Below are 22375 nucleotides of genomic sequence, written 5' to 3'. Positions count from 1 at the left end.
TATGTATAGGCACTCTGTTCATTGATTATTTGATTGATCTTTGTTACTTCATACGTGCACATTTCCCCCTGTAAATACATAGTCCATAATTGAAATTTGAATGATTGCATTAAATCATCTATTGAATTGACATACCATAATTTATTTACCTAGGGTGAGACAGTTAAACTGCAATGAATAATATGATTTATTGGGTAGGCCAAAGAATTCATCTAGAGTTTTCCACAAGTTGTTCCAAAAAACCCAAATGAATTTCTTAGTTCAGTTCAGTCGCCCAGTTGTGTCTGACTCTTTGAGAGAGACCCTATAGACTACAGCACACCATAGGCAACTCAATATATCTTCTTTTTATACTTCCCCCATTTTTAATAATGAATTACCCAGAAACCGATTGTTGAGTCAAGAACTATAAATCATCATTTTGTCTCTCAAAAAGGTCAGATTTGCATGATCACTTACCACATGTTTATATGGAGTTTCATTATAATGTCACTATTACCTGGTACTGTTTTTTTTTTCTAATTTAATTTTAAAGAATGCAAAATTATGACTTGTAGGGTGTGATTTTTTAAGGTCTTCAATTGCAGTTGTGAAGTTTTCACTTTGTGTTAGTGTAGAGGTTATGAGAACTTACTGGGTTACAGGCCTCTGTATGGTGGCATGCTTAGACAAGATGTTTATTTATATGCATTGACACAATGGGGTTGATAATAGAACTTATCTCGTTGGACTGTTGTGAGGATTAAATAAATTAATACATATAAAGCACCCAGAAGGATGCCTCGTACATGATAATCACTGAACTTATGTTACATATTATTATTGTCATTGCTGTTATCTGGAGGATAAGTAGTGGTTTTATATCAATAGACGTAGAGGAGTAGGACTTCTATTTCCTATTATGAGGATTGATGGTGCTGATCATTTGGGCTACAGTTCCTTAATTTATTTATTTATATACTTTTTGAATAAATACTATTTCAATACTTACATATTACTGTGTTAATTATTAGTAAGGTCATGTAGCTAGCTACCTATTAATGGATAATTTCAAGGAGGTACTTTGTCTCTTTTTATATCCATTTCTTCTAGCAACAAATACAAGAATGGACATAACTTACACGACTTTTGTGAGGATTTGAAATAATGTACATAATTAAACAGAGACAATTTAATCCTCTTAGAGGCTAATGTAGGAAATACTTCAGGAAGAGGGCCTCCTTTGTTCAAAAATTGCCATAATAAGCCCACTTAGCCCACTTGAGGTGGGCTTCAAGGCTTTAATGAAATAAAAGAAACCATTTTTTCATGAGATAAGGGAGAAAATTGTTTCTGAGAAGGAGAAGGAAGAGGAGAGTGATGGAGGAAGCAGGAAAAAATACAACAGAGGCTTTGAGGTGACATCCTTGTCACCCTGTGATATTCCACAATCTCCCTAAAGATCCTATACTCGCAAAATGCCCACACAGGGTCCACCTGAAACCCAGACCAGAGTGTGCCATGACCCCCAGTTTGTGGAAGGACTTGGAACCTGCTATTGTCATCACTGTCCATCAGCCTCGATAAGCAAACACCATGAGCTGCTTTTCACTTGCAAAGGCACCTGAACAAGGATGCTCGCGTTCACAGGAACAGATGACAGACGTTCATTTCCAGTCCTGGCTGCTCTTGGGCTCATCCTCTTTCAAGACTTGGAAACTCTGGACTTGCTGCTTCTTGCCCTGCCACCTCCCAGCCCTCCCCTGCCAGCAGGTCCCCACCTGGACAACTCCAAGTCTTCCTCCAAAACAGGCTCTGATACCCCTCCTCTGGGAAATCTCCTGTCCTTCCCTCTAGCCTCTTTTACATTTATTTCCTGAGAAAATGATCACAGTGGGTTTAAAAAAAAATCCTATACTCACAAAATATATGGAGTGAGTTCATTTTGTGGGAAAGGACTGAGCTTGACATGGGACAATAGAGAGCCCTTAGAACATTGCTAAGATGGCATGTAAAGATGGATTTCTCCCCATTTAGGTTTTTGTCGGGACTTCCCTGGCAGTCCAGAGGTTGGGACTCATACTTTCATTGCAGGGGGTACGGGTTTGATCTTTGGTCAGAGAATTACGACCCCACATACAGCACAGCGAAAGGAAAAAAAAAAAAAAAGGCTTTGGTCATCTTTAAAGAGATATTAAGGTGCAGGGAGGCCTCCATTAGCACTGGGATTATATGAATTTAAGTACTCAGTGTGTGAGACTTGCTCAGTAAATTGTAGCACAATTTTTAACAACATAAACATTTTTATTATGTTTTACAGTTGACTAAGCATTTCCATATACACATCATCTCATTTAATCTCATTTAATCTTCACAACAATTTCCTTTGGCATATTTGAGGAAATACTTTTCTCAATCTGTTGTTTTCCTTTTTATTTCAGTTATAATATTTTCATTGTGCATACATCTTAAAATCATATGCAATTGAATATGTCAATCTTTTCTTTGTGATTTCCTTTATTTCAAACCTCAGAAAGCCATCTATCCTCCAAGAAACTATATGTACTCATTGTGTCTTCCACTTATCACCTGATGATTTTTTAAATACCTTTTGAAAACTCCGCACTATGCATTCATGAAAGAAATGGGAAAGATCAAGAGATTAACACTTAGTGTACCTCTACACAATTTTACAATAACTAGGTGATTTACACGTCAGAGATATGTAATGGCTACAGTGACTTTGCAAGTTAGGTTTTATTGTACCCATTTTACGGAGAAGGCAATGGCACCCCACTCCAGTACTCTTGCCTGGAAAATCCCATGGACGGAGGAGCCTGGAAGGCTGCAGTCCATGGCGTCGCTGAGGGTCTGACACGACTGAGCGACTTCACTTTCACTTTTCACTTTCAGGCACTGGAGAAGAAAATGGCAACCCACTCCAGTGTTCTTGCCTGGAGAATCCCAGGGACGGGGGAGCCTGGTGGGCTGCCGTCTATGGGGTCACACAGAGTCGGACATGACTGAAGTGACTTAGCAGCAGCAGCAGTACCCATTTTATAGGAAAGAATGCCAAAATACAATGAGCCCTCAGTTTCTGCAAGATTCTCTTTCAAGCGCTTTGCTATTCATCTTTCATAGACACCCTCTCACAGAAGTATGGCCATCATCCTTGGTTCATATACAAGGAAAAACTAAGGTAAAGAGCAGTTAAGTCACTGAGCTGAGGTCACATCACAGTAGAGCAGAGTGGATATTGACACCCTGCCAGGCTAATGCTGCGGCTGTTATGCTGAGCCAACATCTAACAAAGACCCTACAGCTCAGAGAGTTTTAAGTCAGTCACACAACTATCAGGTGGGTCTCCAAATGGTCCAATCTATGTTCTTTTAACAGCTACACTCTCTACATCAGTCTGCCTCAGACTGAATTGTCAAAATGGCAGTGTCTTCAGCAGACAGACGCCTGTTAATTGCACTCACCTTCTTGAGATCATAGATAAACTAATCTATGAGACAGGAGTGAGCAATATACTCAGAAAAGCAGGAGCTTCAGTGAGTGCTAATATGCTTCTCAGTGCTATTTCCACCAAGGGGTTTATACGCCTGGTAAAAATTAAATGGCTATGTGATAAATTGACCATGAGATAAAGCAATTTTCAAGGGAATAGTGAGGGGAGGAACAAAAATGATTAAGAAAATGGGACTAACTGGGTGAGACAAGATTAAAGAAGTTAACTGTGTATAGCTAAGCTTGGTGAAGGCAACAGGGAAAATGAAACAGCAATATGTATCCACGCTTAGAAAGGTGCAAGGTCATTCCAAGGGGTGGCAGGACAAGAATGGTTTTGTATAATTTAGGCAACACCTAAGTCAAAGAACAAATTAGAAGAAAAAGAAGTAAAATCAAAGTTTAAAAAAATCATAAAATTATTACTTAGAATTCATATTACAATAAGGTCCTATAAAATTTCTACATGCTAACAAGGTAATGTGCAAGATTCTTCAATCTAGGTTTCAACAGTATGTGAACTGAGGAATTCCTGAAGTTCAAGCTAGATTTAGAAAAGGTAGAGGAACCAGAAATCAAATTGCTAACATCTGCTAGATTATAGAAAAAGCAAGGGAATTAAAAAAAAAAATAAATCCACTTCTGCTTCATTAACTACCCTAAAGCCTTTGACTATATGGATCACAACAAATTGTAGAAAATTTTTCAAGAGATGGGAATACTACCATACCTATCTCCTGAGAAACCTGTAATGCAGGACAAGAAGCAACAGTTAAAACCAGCCATGGAACGACAGACTGGTTCAAAATTGGGAAACTGGGAAAGGAGTATGTCAAGGCTGTATATTATCACCCTGCTTATTTAACTTCTATGAAGAGTACATCATGCAAAATGCCAAGTCTGAAGACTCACAAGCTGGAATCAAGATTGTCAGGAGAAGCATCAACACCTCAGATATGCAGATGATACCACTCTAATGGCAGAAAGCAAAGAAGATCCTCTTTATGAGGGTGAAAAAGGAGAGTGAAAAAGCTGGTGGAAAACTCAACATTAAGAAAACTAAGATCATGACATCACTTCATGGCAAATAGATGGGGGAAAAAGTGGAAACCGTGACAGATTTTATTTTCTTGAGCTCCAAAGTCACAGTGGACGGTGACTGCAGCCACAAAATTAAAAGACACTTGCTCCTTGGGGTAAAAACTATTACAAACCTAGACAGCATATTAAAAAGCAGAGACATCACTTACTGACAAAAGTCTACATAGTCAAAGCTATGGTTTTTCCAGTAGTCATGTATGGATGTGAGAGTTGGACTATAAAGAAAGCTGAGCACCAAAGAATTGATGCTTTTGAATTGTGGTGTTGGAGAAGACTCTTGAGAGTCCCTTGGACTGCAAGGAGATCAAACCAGTCAATCCTAATGGAAGTCAACCTTGAATATTCATTGGAAGGACTGATGCTGAAGCTGAACCTCCAATAATTTGGCTACCTGATTCGAAGAGCCAACTCATTGGAAAAGACTCTGATGCTGGGAAAGACTGAGGGCAGGAGGAGAAGGGGGCTACAGAGAATGAGATGGTTGGATGGCATCACTGACTCAGTGGACATGAGTTTGAGCAAACTCCGGGAGATAGTAAAGGAGAGGGAAGCCTGGTGTGCTGCAGTCCATGGGGTCACAAAGAGTCAGGCACAACTAAGCGACCGAACAACAAACAACAACATAACAAATAAGAGCAGCCAATAGAAACCGGGGCAAGTGGGAGTTTGCTGTGCTCTCCCTTCGATAGTAGGCTGAGGTCTACCAAAAGGCAGACACAGCTTCCAAAAAGCCTCCCCATCTCACATATAGCTCTCTTCCCACTCTTCTGCCCTGTGTCCCCTTTGTTCTTCATTCAGCTTCTTGACCAAAGCCTAGCATATGCCTCCCTTAGGGCCTTCCCAACTGCTCTTCCCTCTTCCTAAAATAACACTCATCAGTGTCACCATCATTATCACCACCACCATCCTCATCATCAACATCTCCAATCCGGTCCTCTTCTAACTCCTTTATCTCATTTATTTCCCAAGACTCTTTCTAATATGTTTTGTTGCTGCTGCTGCTAAGTCACTTCAGTCGTGTCCTACTCTGTGCGACCCCATAGACGGCAGCCCACCAGGCTCCCCCGTCCCTGGGATTCTCCAGGCAAGAACACTGGAGTGGGTTGTCATTTCCTTCTCCAAAGCGTGAAAGTGAAAAGTGAAAGGGAAGTCACTCAGTCGTGTCCAACTGTTATTGCTCCCTTTTTACAAATGTAGAAACAAAGGCATAGAATTTTTAATAGCTTGCTCCATCCCAGACAGCTTGATTGCTTTTTGTTTATTTTTTCTCCATTGCTTCAACCCTTATTCATTCTTTCAGTCTCAGCTTTTAAGATCATTTTCTGAAGGAAGACAGACCTGACCACCACATCCCAACTCTTGCACACTGTCAAAGCAGTCTTCACATAATTATCACTAATACAGTGATAGCTTTTATTTGTTTAGTTTCTTTCCTTCAGGTTGCAAGCTCCATGGGAGGACACTCACTTATCTAAGTAAAATGCCTGGCACACTCCAGGTGCTTAACAACTTTTTACTGAATGAATGGATGTGAATGAATGAATAATTACTAAAATAATAATAAAAAGGATGACCTGGCTCGCTCTTTGTGGTCAGATATCGTTTCTATACTTAACATATATAGTAAGGTAAATATTGCTCAGGCGTGTCCGACTTTTTGCAACACCATGGACTGTAGCCTACAAGGTTCCTCCATCCATGGAATTCTCCAGGCAAGAATACTGGAGTGGGGTGCCATTGCCTTCTCCAAACATATATAGTAAGTATTATAATAAATATATACATGTATACGTATCAGTTCAGTTCAGTTATTTTCACCTTTCTCCCACGTGTTTTTTCCTTATGCTTATATAAACACTCCTTGACCCTTAGAACATACTTAAGCAATACTTCTCTAGGAGACCTTTCCAGATCTCTCCAACCTGGAGATCTTTCCGAATCTTTTCTGATATCCTCAGACTCACCTTAGCACTGTTAGGTAATACCATTGAAAGCAACATATGATATATTTCATTCAAAACAGCATATGATATATTTTGTTTCTCTAACAATATTACTTTCTAATTAAAGCCTAGCATTCATGCATGCATGTGTCTTTTACTGGGCTGACAAGCCAAAGCATTTAAAAATACGTTTAATACATAATATGTTACTTATCAATATTGCTACTCCTTCCAGAAAGGATTTGAGATAGACCATTTTAAAATGTCAAACATACATTAAGATTTCTGAAAAAGAAATAGACCTCAAGTTGTGAAAAAGAGGAAGTATCAAGTATGCTAGCCAGGAGGGTTAATATTGGGATGAACATGAAAATTGGTTCTGAGTCTCTTGGTAGACAAGGGGATAAACACATAATATGTTACATAATCTCTTACTATCTGATAAAGTGTCATAGACATGTTCTTTTTCCCTTTTTATATACTAAATTCCATTGGAAAGTTATCCCCCCCCCCCTGAGATGTTATACAAGGGGTCATTAGGTAAGACAATGAATAATGCTTTCAATGTATTTTACAACTAACGCATATGGATTTTTCTTCTGATGTTTACTGAAGACCAAAAGAGTACTTAGAATTGAGACTACTTAAAGCTATAGATACATAATGCAGTACTTAGGTAAGCTTCCTTAAGTATTTATTTTCTCAGCTGGGCTTTTGAGATAGACAATTCAAGGTGCTTTTCAGTGTCTCCACTCTGCCTATCTTATGATTTATGAAGCTCGGTTATTGGAATCATTATCAGTACATTCTCCATTCTTATACCTTTATATTCATTTGCCTTACACTGGTCGGTATTAACTAGACAAATGAATATCTATTTAGTGCTTTAGAGTCCACAGAATACCTTACTCTTCATATAAAATATGTTACTATCCATTACTGAACGCGACCCTCACAAGAACACCAAGAGTTATCACTACCTTCATATCTTATGTGTGAAAATTGACAGCATAAGAAATGAACAGATACTTGAGTTCAATCTATAATGCATGCATAATGTATACATTAATATGGTGGGGTGGTGATAGAGAAGGTTGGAGAGCAGATGGTGTGTCCCTTCTTGTCTAAGATGATCCATTTTGAAATCGCAGTGCCATCTAGTGGTTATTTTAGACACCAAAGCATGAGGATGTTTCAAGATGGCCCCTGGACAGTACAATCAACAGTTTACGGTATCCTGACATGCGTTATTTGAGCTGAGAGCATTTCCTGCTAGTTGACAGATTCTGACCTTTCAATATGGAAAGTGTACCACATCTACCCAGAGTCAGTCAAAGCTATTGATCCTGATAAATGATTTGACCTCAGCCAGTGGTTCTCCTCCAGTTATTTAATGCTTAAGAAAGCGAGCAATGTAATCTGAAGAGGTCAAGAGCTCTTGGGAAGGACTGTTGATACAGTATAGGAAAGAAGCTGACTAGTAGGTGTGTGTGAGAGAAAAAAACAAGACATGTTCTTCTGTATGTTTCCCAAGAAAAAGGACACTGAAATATTGTCCTGCAGATAAGATGGAGTTTGTGGATAACAATAATAACTAATACCTGATGTGATGCCTCACATTTTAAAGGTTATAAGACCATCTGACCTAGATTATTTCACGGCTTGCCTCCAAAAGTTCACAGGTAGTGTATGTTTCTCTGCGTTGGTTCACACCATCAGCTTTATGTGGAATGCTCTGCTTAGCTTATCACCTTGCACTCCGAGTTTTCTTTTTATCCAGGTCTCACTGGACACTAACATCCACTTCAACCTCTTATGTTTTCCAGACTCGTTTATATAATTTTTCTCCTGTGCTGTCTCATCAACGATACCAAGACGACTTCGGGTACCTTAAGTTTTATTGGTTATTTGAAATGTACACCCTGTAACTGGCCTAGGTCCTATTATCATGACTCCCAAAGCCTCACAGGTGGCTGACCCTTAATCTAATTCTCCGGATCAAAGGTTAGGAATGCCCATTGACCAGTGTAGCCAGCATGAGAAGACTGGGTAATAAATGAGAATTATGGATAGGGCTGAGAGCATGGCGCTGCACTATACTCCGCTGGTCACGCTCTAGGTTGCATAGCCCTGCTGTGCACAGAACTGCACTAATCTTATATACATCAGTTTGGTTCAGTGCTCAGTCGTGTCTGACTTGTTGTGACCCCATGGACTACAGCAGGCCAGACTTCCGTGTCCATCACCAACTCTTGGAGCATACTCAAACTCATGTCCATTGAGTTGGTGATGCCATCCAACCATCTCATCCTCTGTCATCCCCTTCTCCTCCTGCCTTCAATCTTTCCCAGCATCAGGGTCCTGTCTAATGAGTCAGCTCTTTGTATCAGGTGGCCAAAGTATTGGAGCTTCAGCATCAGCCCTTCCAATGAATACTCAGAACTGATTTCCTTTAGGATTGACTGGTTAAACTTGGACTGTAGATTGGGCATAATCGAACTTTCTATAGCTGGGATCCAACTCCACTGGTTCAAATATCATTTGCAACTGTGCATCTTCCAAGTAAAGATTTTGAAATTGTAAACCCTCTTCCTGTCCTATGTAATGCTGCTGATTCCTCTACCATCATTACTGCACCAACTTTCTTTTATGCGTGTTAGATAATCCAAACTTGATTGGCCTACCCAAGTGATGGCTGGAATGGTCTTCACGCCAATCTAAAGCTATTCCTGTTAGCAGTAGCTTTGCCCTTAGAATATTTGGTCCAAGGTATTAATAAATGAATAAGCACATGAAATACCAAACAAATAGAGGAGGGAATGCATGCAAAAAGTATATGAGATGATGCCGTATTTTATTTTCATTCATTGTACAGACATTTAAGAGGTGCTTCTGAAACGGCAACTTTTCTATAACATGTTGAGGGCAGTGTTTGGACACATGAGTCAAGTGTAACCAAATTGGTATAAAAGTATATGACTAGGATGCTGTGTGCTTCCTTCTACTTCACAGGACACAGCTCAGGTACCCAATGAGGCTGACATCTGTCCACATCTATATCAGGTAGTTGGAAGGTGGCCTAGTGTAATAGAGAACTGTGAAATCAAAAGCACAGACAAACACCAAGAGAAAAAAGCAAGCAGCCATGGTCCCACCACAAAGTTAAGCATCATTGACATTTTAGTACATCTAATTCCAAGAATATTCATAAAGACATGCATGGTAATGTTAATGGAACTCTTAAGATGGATTGGGCACTGGGTGTTATTTTTCTTTGCAGGTATCATATTATTTCACTACTGTCATAGATACACTGTACCTTCCAGAGCACCTCTTCAGAATGAAGGACAGACTTTCTTACTCCTGGGAAGTGTGGCTTGTGGACAGTGCTTAGCAGTAAAGAACTGCCACCCAGGAAGCTCCCTAGCAATCCAATGGTTAGGACTCACTCAGCAGTTTCACTGAGGTTCAATCCCTAGTGAGGGAACTAAAGATCCTGCAAGCTGTGTTCAGTTCAGTTCAGTTCAGTTCAGTCGCTCAGTTGTGTCTGACTATTTGTGATCCCATGGACTGAACCATGTCAGTCTTCCCTGTCCATCACCAACTCCTGGAGCTTGCTCAAACTCATGTACATTGAGTTGGTGATGCCATCTAACCATCCTATCCTCTGTCGTTCCCTTCTCCTCCTGCCTTCAATCTTTCCCAGTATCAGGTCTTTTCCAGTAAGTCAGTTCTTCGCATCAGGTGGCCAGAGTAATGGAGTTTCAGCATCAGTCCTTCCAATGAATATTCAGGACTGATTTCCTTTAGGACTGACTGGTTTGATCTCCATGCAGTCCAAGGGACTCTCAAGAGTCTTCTCCAGCATTACAGTTCAAAAGCAGCTGTGTGATGGGCCCGCCCACTCCACAAAAAAAAGAAAAAAACTGCCTCCCAAACTCACCACTTCCCAGAGTCAGTCTGCTTCCATTAGTGACCGACATGGGGGATAAACTGCTATCCTCTCTTTGCCTCAACTTGGGACTACTCTGAAGAGAAGGTTGGGAGCTCCTCTTGGGGGATAATTTTGTTGTAACTTCTCTCTCTGATCAAGTCAGTTACCATCTTTCCTCCAAAGGTGCTGATTCTTAGAGGAGTCCTCAATAAAATTTTACAAGCTTATATCTGTCTCAGTTGGCTTCCCGGGTGGAACTCCCAACTTGGGATTACTACTTGAGGGTAGATAATATCATTAGGTCATATTTTAAATTCCCAATTCATAGATAATGAAACTGAAGCGGAAAGACAAAAGCAAGTTACTCTTGGTCCTAGTGAAAGGAAAGGGCTGAACAGGGTTCCACTATCATCTGACTATTGAAATCCAGGATTGCAACAAGCCAGTTCAATCATTAAGAAAAGAACTGATTTTAGCATCAATTTTTCCTATCTAGATAGAAAAGACAGAATTTTGTCTCTTGGGGTATGAGCTTCTCCCTTCCACCTTCTTCCACTTTCTCCTTCCCCACAACTTCTACAGATACTGCTTTCTAGCTTTAGGATTTCAGACTCAGCGAGGAACACTGCTCTAGGTAGTTTAATTTCTATGACATAGAGGCTAGTGCTTGGAGTTGAGAGTTTGCAAGAGGTCCCTACCTTGGAGACTAAGGTGCCCTGAAGCTGAGGAGAAGACTAAACCCTTAAGGATTTGCAAATTCTTTCCATGTGCACACGTGCTCAGTTGCATCTGACCCTTTGTGACCCCATGGACTGTAGCCCACCAGGCTCCTCGATTCATGGATTTTCCAGGCAAGAATACTGGAGTGGGGTGTCATTTTCTCCTCCAGTGGATCTTCTCGACCCAGGGATAAAACCTACAACTCTTGAGTCTCATGCTTTGGTAGGAGGATTCTCTACCACCTGCAATTATTCTCTACCACCTGTGAGCAAAAGAAGGACCTCAGCCTGTGGTATACAGATGCAGTAGGGAATTCCCATCAAGAGCCATGGTTTTAGAAGTGGCAGCAAAATATGCTCAAGTTTAATATGTAGAACCACCAGCTTTTGTAAGAAGAAATGAGCTTGGATGGCGAGCATCTCTAAACTGGTGTGGGAACCAACGTCTTACTGCAGCACGTAAACCTAAAGTCCTCATAGCATCTCATGGGTGCCATTCACTGGTGTCTGAGAATGAATGTAGCACCATGTAAGTGGTGGATGTTGTAGCAGGGTTAATTTTATATAAAGAAATACAGAACTGTAGCATGTGCTACTTTTAAATGTTGTGAAATAAAATATAATTGCTTTACAATAGATATAGACAACTAAAATAAATAATATGTTATACTTTTAAATTAATTAGTTTTCCTTTACAGTGTATGTTTCAATGTCTGCATGTATACCCATTATGTGGGTTTTTAAAAAATTACTTTTAACAATCAGTATAATTAACTAACCCAACCTCAAATCTTAGCCACTTAAATTAACTAATTTTTTTTTTTATAAGCAACATTGCCATAAACATTCTTGGACAGTGTTTTTGCTCACATCCAATATTATTTCTTTGTGATCAACTCTTAAAACTGGAATTGCTAAGTTTTACAGAAAATACATGTTGTGAGGGCTTTGATACATATTCTCTATTTGCTCTCCTGAAATTTTGATCTAATTTAAACACCCTATCAGCCCACGTTCCCACATACTTGTCAGTAAGGATTTTTTTTTTTTCTTTAGTCATTGCAAGTTTTATGTACACAATGGCTTTAATTGTTCTCAAGTGTCAATATTCATGGCTTTCTTTGATTTTTATAAGATGACCATTTTAAACTCTCAAGGTAGATAAGTTAAAAGAGGTCACATTTGCAGAGATCCAGTGCTTTCTGTAGATTCTTTATTTCCACCCCCTGCCAACTTTGAATGTCTTATCTGGCATTCCTCAGGAAGAACAGACAAGTCGGGTGAAAATAATAAATACAACTAGGTTAGATAGCCTCCCTCTCTTTCCAGATCAAAGCTGTCTCTCCTTGCATGATATCCTCAAAATAAAAGGCAACAAAAGACAACATCAGGGGCATTGATCTTGGAGTGTGGATAGTTCAGAACCACCTAGAAAAGCACACATCAAACCCTCTCACCCTCCAAGGACAGACTTGACCTTTACAATAATTGCTATCATTCTTCTTGAGGTCAGCATCTCTCTCTCTTTTTTTTTCTTTCAATAACTGTGACAATGCAATGGAAACACTTTTTAAAAAATTCATTTGTTCATTTATTTATTTAACCAAGATATTTATACTGAGTTCTTATTTTGTGTTAGATCTAGACCCAGTTCTTCATTTTCATTTAAACTTTACTTTAAAAAAGTCAAATCAAGCTTGATAATGTAATATTAATAACCACATTGTTTCATAGGGGCTGCTATATAAAGTACCACAACCTGAGATGCTTAAACAGCACACACTCATTGTCTCACCGTTCTGGAAGTTAGAAGCCCAAGGTTGAGGCTGGATTTGCTCCTTCTGAGGGCTATGAGGGAAAAACCCGAGCCAGACTTCCCCCTAGCTGCTGAGAGCTGGCTGGGAATCTCTGGTGTTCCTCGGCTTGCAGACGCATCCCCCTGATACCTGCCTTCATCTTCAAAGGATGTTCCCCCTGAGCTTTTGCGTGTGTCCAAATGTCAGGGACACCAGTCGTATTGGATTTGGGGACCATTCTACTTCATTATGACTTCATTTTCACTGGCTATTTTACAATGACCCTCATTCATTGTTCAGTTGCTAAGTTGCATCCGACTCTTGGTGACCCCATGGATTACAGCACAGCAGGCCTCCCTGTCCCTCACCATCTCCAAGTCCACCAAAGTTCATGTCCATTGACTCTGTGATGCCATCCAATCATCTCTTCCTTTGCTGCCCCCTTCTCCTATGGCTGTCAATCTTCCCCAGGATCAGAGTCTTTCCCAGTGAGTCAGCTCTTTGCATTACGTGGCTGAAGTCTTGGAGCTTCAGCTTCAGTATCAGACTTTCCAATTAACAATTTAGTGTGGAACTACCTACTTTGAAATAAAGCTGCATTCTGAAGTGCTGGGGATTAGATCCTCAGTATATGACTCTTGGGAATACACAATTCAACCCCAAACAGTATCCCATTTACAAGCATGAAAGTTGAATCAAAATATATGGTGTGTGTGAGGCATACAAATTGCATATTAGCTGTATATAGGCCATTGTTTTGGTTCATGAGACAACCAATATATGAAGTCATCACATTTTCCAACACACTGATAGAGCCTGCAATTCCAATATCATAGACACCTGACAGATCTGTGCGTGACACTGAAAATGCAGGTAAGTGCTAAAATGACAGTGTTGGAAGCCAAATAGAAATGTTTGGTATTAATTCTGGAAGGTGTTATGATTTATGAGCAAGTAAGTGAAATAATCGAATATGTGTAACTGATCGTTAAGTATTGAATAAAGTCTATATTTCCCAGAAAAAAAAAACACAAAAACCTTTTATAGTCAGTGCCTTATCTCTCTAGTATTCATTATTATGTTTTAGCTTAAATTAGGGTATAATTTCCTTAGTGACTTCCCTGATAGCTCAGTTGGTAAAGAATCTGTCTGCAGTGCAGGAGACTGCAGTTCGATTCCTGGGTCAGGAAGATCCACTGGAGAAGGAAGAAGCTACCCACTCCAGTATTCTTGGGCTCCCCTTGTGGCTCAGCTGGTAAAGAATCTGCCTGCAATGAGAGAGACCTGGGTTTAATCCCTGGGTTGGGAAGATTCCCTGGAGAAGAGAAAGGCTACCCACTCCAGCATTCTGGCCTGGAGAATTCCATGACTATACAGTCCATGGGATCACAAAGAGTCAGACATGACTGAACAACTTTCACTTCCCTTGCTGACAGGTGTCACAACTAAGGTTAGTGGTAAAGCCAAGGATAGAATCTAAGACTTCTGAACTTTAAGAAGTTTATATTTTTCCTATACTTATTGCTGCTGTCTGATTATCTGACACCAATAAGGTGTTCAACAATTCAGTCTTTTTCTGATATTACCAGAGTTACCATCAGACTCTACACATTTAAGGGCTTAGCCCCACATACTTCATGTGCCGATAGCAAGTTCTGGGACCCCAGGCTACCCATACTTCTGTCTTACTTGGCTACAAAGCTCACGTTCTCACAACCCTCACTTGGGTTAAATAATGGCTAAAAATGACTCACAAAGCTCAAGAAAACACTTTGGTTATGTTCATTGGTCTATTTCAGAGAAGGCAATGGCACCCCACTCCAGTACTCTTGCCTGGAAAATCCATGGACAGAGGAGCCTGGTAGGCTGCAGTCCATGGGGTTGCTAAGAGTCAGACACGACTGAGCGACTTCACTTTCACTTTTCTCTTTCATGCATTGGAAAAGGAAATGGCAACCCACTCCAGTGGTCTTGCCTGGAGAATCCCAGGGATGGGGGAGCCTGGTGGGCTGCCATCTATGAGGTCACACAGAGTCGGACACGACTAAAGCAACTTAGCAGCAATTGGTCTATTATAAAGGAACCAACTCAGGACCAGCTAACTGGAAGTGATGCACAGAACAAGGAATGGGTGGAGGGGGACAGATGAGCAGACGGTCCATGGAGCTGTGTGATGTCCTTTGTGCACACACCTCCCTCCCAGCCCCTAATGGACCCACCAACCTGGAAGCTCTCTGGACTTTATTGCTCATGAGTTTTTATAACTTAATCTCCAGCTCTTTCCAATCCCTGGAGGTCTGAGTGGGGAAAGAGGCTGAGAGATCTCACTCTATAATCTGGTGTTTGGTCTCTGATGACAAGCCAACATCCTGAAGCTCTCTGGGGGCCTTGCCCTGAGACATCTCATTAGCTCTGATTTAACTATGTTCCAAAGGCACTGATTATGAATAACAAAAGACTCTCCTAACACTCAGGAAGTTTCAAGGATTTTAAGATCTCTGTACTAGGCAACATAGAAACAGATCTTTATTACATGACAGCAGCCCTAGAGTGATAAAATATCTTTTAAAGTGGCTTCCCAGGTGGCACTAGCGATAAAGAATCCACCTGCAATGTAGGAGATGCAAGAGATGGGGGCTTGATCCCTGGGTCAGGAAGATCCCCTGGAGGAGGGCATGGCAACCCACTCCAGTATTCTTGCCTGGAGAATCCCCATGGACAGAGAGCCTAGTGGACTACAGTCCATGGGGTCACAAAGAGTTGGACAGGACCAAAGCAGCTGAGCACACATGAATTTATTATCTTTTAAATCAAAAGCATTTCTACCTCACAGTTATTCTCTTGGGCATTTTCAAATGAAGAGAAAAATAGACTATGAGTTATTATTCAAAAGATGCTTTGAAAAATTATTGCTTATTAAATAGCTATTCAAATTTATGTGCCAGGTAATGTACAAAGTGTTGGGAATAACAAGTAACATGTTCTGATAATGGCAGTTCATAATTCCAGGTTGTTTGATTTCCCAGATACTTTTTTCCTGAGTCTTCTGTCTCAGGCCAAACAAAACAAAGCAACAATAAAAATAAGAAAATAAATAAGCGATTTTAAATTTGTCCAGCACATTAAGGTACATTTCATAACCTTTATCCCCTTGGAACTTCTGCCCTGACTGATCTCATAGACCTTATCTCTTTGGGTTTATAGAACCTATTTGCCTTAGTTGACTTGGTGGAATGTCGACTTGTATACTTAGCGGTCTCAATATTTTTTTTTTTTTTAAGTAAATAAAGACAAACAAGACAAAAACCTCTTTTTGTTTTCCAAGATATCGATGACTCCCATGGACCTCCTCTGCCTGGTTTGCCTGCCTTCCTGAACCTTCCAGCGGTTGTCTTCCTCCTCCCCCACCTCCGAAATCCAGGCAGGCTCTCGCCTCTGCCTTGCTGTGGACAGCTGTAGTCATGTCACAGCGGTAATGAAGAGTGAACAAAGTCCTGCTGTGGTATTTATGACTAGAATCAATAGAACCATCCTCGTTCGAATGGTCTGTAGCCCATGATCAAAGGCAGCCCAGAGGAACAAACTAACAATAGCTCCATGGGACAAGTAGGTGCTATAACTAACTGGACCGCAAGGCTTCTTGGCATGAACCACATCAGTTCTGATGGGTTACTACCTAGCTTCCAGTGAGGCATATGATGACAGTGAGATGTCAGAGCACTTCCTGATGATAGTAAGCTTGATCTTCAGGGCCAGTTAGAATATACTCAGAGAGGATGAACTAGATCTTAAAGGAACCCCAAACCATGTCACATATGGAATGCTTAGCTTCTAGGAAAGGCGTGGTCTCTATATTGTCAGGAGGGCGGTATAGGCAGTAGGTAGAAGTGAGGCAATGAGACCCATGGTTTTCTGCTGCTCAGAGGTGCCCAGAGAGGATCCTGGGTGCATTGTTGGGTAATGAGTTCCCTGTTCTGGACAGATTCAGTGAGAAACTGGGAGAACTTTTGAAATGAATGTTATTGAGGAGATCCAAAATAAGATGGGCTTTTGTCCTATATAAACTTGCATCTCTCTCTGATTCTTGAGATTCTGCATTTCCAATATCCCCTCATCTACCTCCAATCCCAGCTATACGTGTACACAAAAAATGGTAAAATAAATAAATATAAATAGACTTAAACAAAACAAAAAGACACCTGGAGAAAAATGTTTCTGAATTGCATGTGGCATTGATAGGCTCACCCTTTTGACCCTGCTGTCTCCCTCTGGTCTCACTAAGCCCTGTGTCTCCAGGACAGTGGGTCCCAAAGAATGCTGAATGTGGCTTGCTTGGAACATGCCACTCACCAGGCATCACTGATGCAGCTGAAATATGAGACTCCTGCTTCCTTGCTCCATCAATCACCAGCTTCTCTATTATGGAAAAAGTATACTAGAGAAATGGAAGTGGAAACACAAAGTGAAACCAGAGGGGAGAATGAATTGTCTAACCATCTGACTGATGGCTTGTAACATTCCAGTGTCTCTGGGAGGCCAGGGAAAAGTTGGCAAAGAAGACTCTTTCTTGGGAATGACAGAGGCAAGCTGAATTCAGGAAAGCAGATTACTGTTTGAGAGACAATGATAATCACACAAATCACTCTTGAGGGGGGAAAGAAAAAGTCCACACTATAAAATTCTCCCATCAGTGGGCATTCATCTGGGATAATTCCAGGTTTTCTGTAACACACACACACACACACACACACAAGCCCTATAGATAATAGATGCCAAGCCCAGCATTTCCATGTGACTAGTGCTCTGGCTATTCCCACAGGTCCTGGTACCACTCTGTGTCTCAATCAGAGGCAAGGTACTGACCTCTCTAGTCTATGTTGTTTCAATTACACTTCTGGATACCTCCAGAAAGCATGGGACAGGCTAGTATTTCACCCCCTCTTCACTTCCAGTCTGTGTTATCACAGAATTCCTTGATGAACTTAAAGTTCAATGGGATTCATAAGTGGCCAAGCGCTAACTCTACATTCTGTATTAGGGCTGTGGGATTTACAGAGATGAACTGGACAAAACGTTTTCCTTCGAGAAGGCCAATGCAGTCCAAGAAAAAGATGGAGAGACAGAATATTCTAATACAAGGTCATACATGCTAGGCCTGGGCTGGGTGATACAGAAGTGTGGGGAAGATCACTGATCCCAGTCTGGAGCTTGAAAAAAGAATTTCTGCTGAAATTCTTGGGTATGAATGAAAATGGGTAGGATGAAATGGTTGGGTATACGGAACTCACGGATAGTCTTGTTCATGGAAACTGATGTTATTACTACCACTACGAGTCATCTGATATCAACTTTCCGAATCAACCTCTTCTCTAATGTTAGCATAGATTATGTGTACTTGTTTCTGTGTGTGTTCTCTTGACAGATTTGACAGATAAAGAAACTAAAAGTCAGTAACTTTCAATGACTTGCCCATAACACTTGGGCCAGAACTTGAGTCTAGAACACCGGATAATAAATTTAGGAGTCTATATCAAAGCCATCTATGGGCTATGCACTTTTTCCCCCCGATTTTCTTTTCAGAAATGATTGGTCTGCAATCTGAAGGCCAGCCTTGTGAGCAACAAAAAGGAAGCAACTCTTGTAGAAATGTCATAGGAAATGTGTGGAGGGCCAACGAATGACCCTCCAGTCAGCTCTTTTGTGTCTTCATTTGTGGAATGAAAATTCTCTCTCTGGCCTACTTCTCACCACGGGCCAGCCATAGCGACCTCCAGTCCCTCAGAGTTGCTCTATGCTCTCCATTCAGCACGGTCACCTTAGTCGTCCTCCGCGTTTCTGTCTTCTCCTGTGGAGAGAATTGGCCACTGTCTCACAGCCCCAGTCCCCTTCCAGTCAGCCACTATTTTATTTTCTGTTTCTTCCACCAGCTGGGACCATACTCACCATTTTCCCACTGTATCCCTGGTGGGTAGTCCTGTGCTGGGTCAGACACTGCAGGTATGGGTAGATAACTGACTTCTAGTTTCTTAATCTGTCTTGAGAAGAGATTCTTGTATACTCTAGGGTAAAATTGTAGCACAAATGCAGCATTTACATTCATAATTCATCCAATATTAGTGTATTTTATCTGGGTGGGCCCTCGATACATCAGTAAAAATCTCTTCATTCTTTGCCTGGAACTCACAGGCTATTTCCTCTGGCCCCTACCCTGACTGGTGCTTTCTATCACTTCTGCTTTTATTCTCTGAGCACTCCCTTTCTTATCCCTCTTCTGATCCTGAAATGCACCATTTCCATTAAATTCTGCCAACGACAAACACTTATTCTAGGACTTTCAGAGCATAACAGGTATTTTGGATAGAGGTATCAAATGTGTGCAGATAACAAAAACCAGTTTTTTGCTCTTAGACCATACCTCTGAACGACGCTGTCTTATAAAAGGGGCTGGCTCAGGAAAGACCAACTTGGCTGAACTCTTCTTCTCCATCTGCCCCATCTTAAAGTCCAGTAAGCAACACTTACTGAACCCCTGCTGCTGCTTAGGCACTCAGTCACATCCGACTCTGTGACCCCATGGACCGTAGCCCACCAGGCTTCTCTGTCTGTGGAGATTCTCCAGGCAAGAATACTGGAATGGGTTGCCATACCCTCTTCCAGGGGGATCTTCCCGACCCAGGGATTGAATCCAGGTCTTCCACACTGCTGGCAGATTCTTTACCATCTAGCCACCAGGGAAGTCCTTATTGAATCCTTAAGGCATGCTAGAAACCATGCCCTGGAGTACATGATGAACAAGAAGATACTATCCTGTCCCTTGAGTGACTTGGAATCTTCTGGAGGAAACAGCCAGGCACACAGAATTTCATTGTCCACTGTGCTGGCAAGGAAATACTGGAGTGGGGAAAGCCTGGATTCAGAGACTCCAGTACAAAGGCTCTGCAGATGGTAAGATGTGGGATGGTCTGAACAAATGTAATATGTATGGAAAAGGGAGACTGAGTCCCACAGCAACTCCTGAGATGGGCCACTGAGGATAAGGGGGAGGTACACATGAGTTCTTGGATGGCAGCTCAGGTGGCACTGTGAATGGAGATATCTCCAATCAGGGCTGGAAACTTGAGAGGAGTAGGTTGGGATGACTGTGATGAAGCCAGGCTTAGAACTCTTTGCATTGAAGGCTCTTGAAATTTAAGTGGAGCTGACCAGCGGGTAGTTTGAGGTAACAGCATTGAACTCTAGGAAGCCTAGTGCCTGGGATGAGTGAACATTCATAAAAGAGGTTGAAGATGGAATAACTGATCATGTTAAAGTACAGTGTCCCTGCTTTTGAAAACATGAGCTTCATCTTCTGTAACAAATATATGGTATGCTCCCCCATGAATATAGGGTATAAATGCACTGCTTCCTGGGCATATTTATGATCCACCTCTTTATCTAGACTCTCCAGGGTATGCGTATGTAATGGAAATAAATAGATAATTTCTCCTATCGTTAAAATGGATCAGAAGAAGCCTGATAAAATATTATAAAATAGAATAAGGCAGAATTACAGAGGTGAGAGGGCCATTACATTATTTCATCCAATTCTGGACTTTCTGGCAAACCCTCCAAAACCTGGCTCAGTCATCACCTCTGCTTTGAGGTCTTATCTTCCCTGACTTTCCTTCCCTTCAATTCTCCCCAACCCACACCCCCTCCTGAAATAAATAAACATATTTTCTTCTATGTGATTTCTGTACTTGGCATGGACTCAGAACCAGAAAGATCCTGGGCTTCTGTGTTGTAGTTGTATAACCATGGCAAACCACTTAAGATCTCAGAACAATGATATTTTGTAATAATGTAATGTATATGATAGTGCATTGTTGTATATTAGCTTGCTCAGTCGTGTTTGACTCTTTGCCACCCCATGAGCTACATAACCTGCCAGCCTCTTCTGGAATGGAATTTTTCAGACAAGAATGCTGGAGCGGGTTGCCATTCCCTTCTCCAGGGAACCTTCCCAACCCAGGAATCAAACCTGGGTATTCCTCACTGCAGGTGAATTCTTTACCATCGAACCATCAGAGAAACCCACCCAGTGTATGTGATGCCTGCTAAGAATTAAATAAATGTAGTTAGAATGGATACATTTAATTTAATGGAGATATTATAAGAAACAAAGACAATGCAGAAAGCAGGGACTCCAGGACAACCACAGAGTATCACAGATCTGTCTACTGTTGTATCCATCTTGATCTCTTAGAAGTGTTTTGCTCTCCTCTTGTCTCACTCTGAAGTATCAACACCTCATGGGCAATCCTGTTTATTCATCTCTGTGCTCATAGTGCCTGGTTCTTTGTAGATGTTCAGTGAATATTAGCTGAACTGGGCCGGTGAGGAAGAGCCAGAAGCCCTTGGTCTGGCTGTCTTTATGCCTTGCAGGTTCACAGAGCTGAGTGAGAGAGGATGAACCAGATTAGACGGGCAGAAGGAGAGAGAGAGAGAGAAGGAGAGAGAAAGGAAGGGAGAAGGCACCAATGATAGAACCCATTAAAAATGAGTCTGTTCCAGGGCATTCTCCTCCAGCAAGCGGGAACTCTGGCTCGCACATCCTGTCCCTCCCCCTCCCCAGCCATCAGACAAAGTTTGCTTATTCCACAGTGTGCATGCCACAATTTAATGATCCCTCTCACTGGCCTCTCTTCCTTGAGCGCTCCCTGCTCTGGCCACCTTCTCTTTTGAGCTCCTGGTCACACTTTATGTCGCATAATTACAGCTCAGGTTGACTTCTCGGTTCCCAGAATGCAGAGGTTACTCTTTTAATTGCAGTGAATTCTTTTAAGTCCCTGCTTACTTTTAATTATGAATGCCTGCAGCTGGCTTGCCAGGGTGTAACTTTCTGTAGCAGAAGAAAACAAGCCCAAGAAGCAGAGAAGTAATAGGAATCCCATTTTTATGCAAATTGCCTCAATAACAAAGAAATGAGGGAAAAGAGACTCATTCCTGCATTCCTGGGAGGTGACACTGGCCTTTGAAAATGTCCAGCTCCACAGTTAGAAGAGATTTAGATAAAACTAGCTCATTATACCATAGTTTCAGGCTTTATAAACATATCAGCTACTCAACTCCCTTGTCTGTTTATGGCTCATTTCGGATATTTTGACTGGCAGGATGGGCCTTAAGCAACACTTTTATTTAAAAACAACAACAACAACAAAAAGACCTGCCTTCAGGAAACCAAATTCCTTAACCTAAGACAATATCCTGTCTGTAAAAAGCACCAGTAGCTTCTACCCAGGTACAAAGAGAATCTTCTCTTCCCACATGTCCCTGTGGTTGCTGCGGGCAGATAATACTTCCTTTATTTCCTATGTGCTTGGTACAGTGTCAAACACCACAAATGTAATTTTT

This window comes from Budorcas taxicolor, chromosome 25 (assembly GCF_023091745.1).
Source record: "Budorcas taxicolor isolate Tak-1 chromosome 25, Takin1.1, whole genome shotgun sequence".
NCBI classification, from domain to species: Eukaryota; Metazoa; Chordata; class Mammalia; order Artiodactyla; family Bovidae; genus Budorcas; species Budorcas taxicolor.
This window is presented reverse-complemented; position numbering follows the sequence as displayed.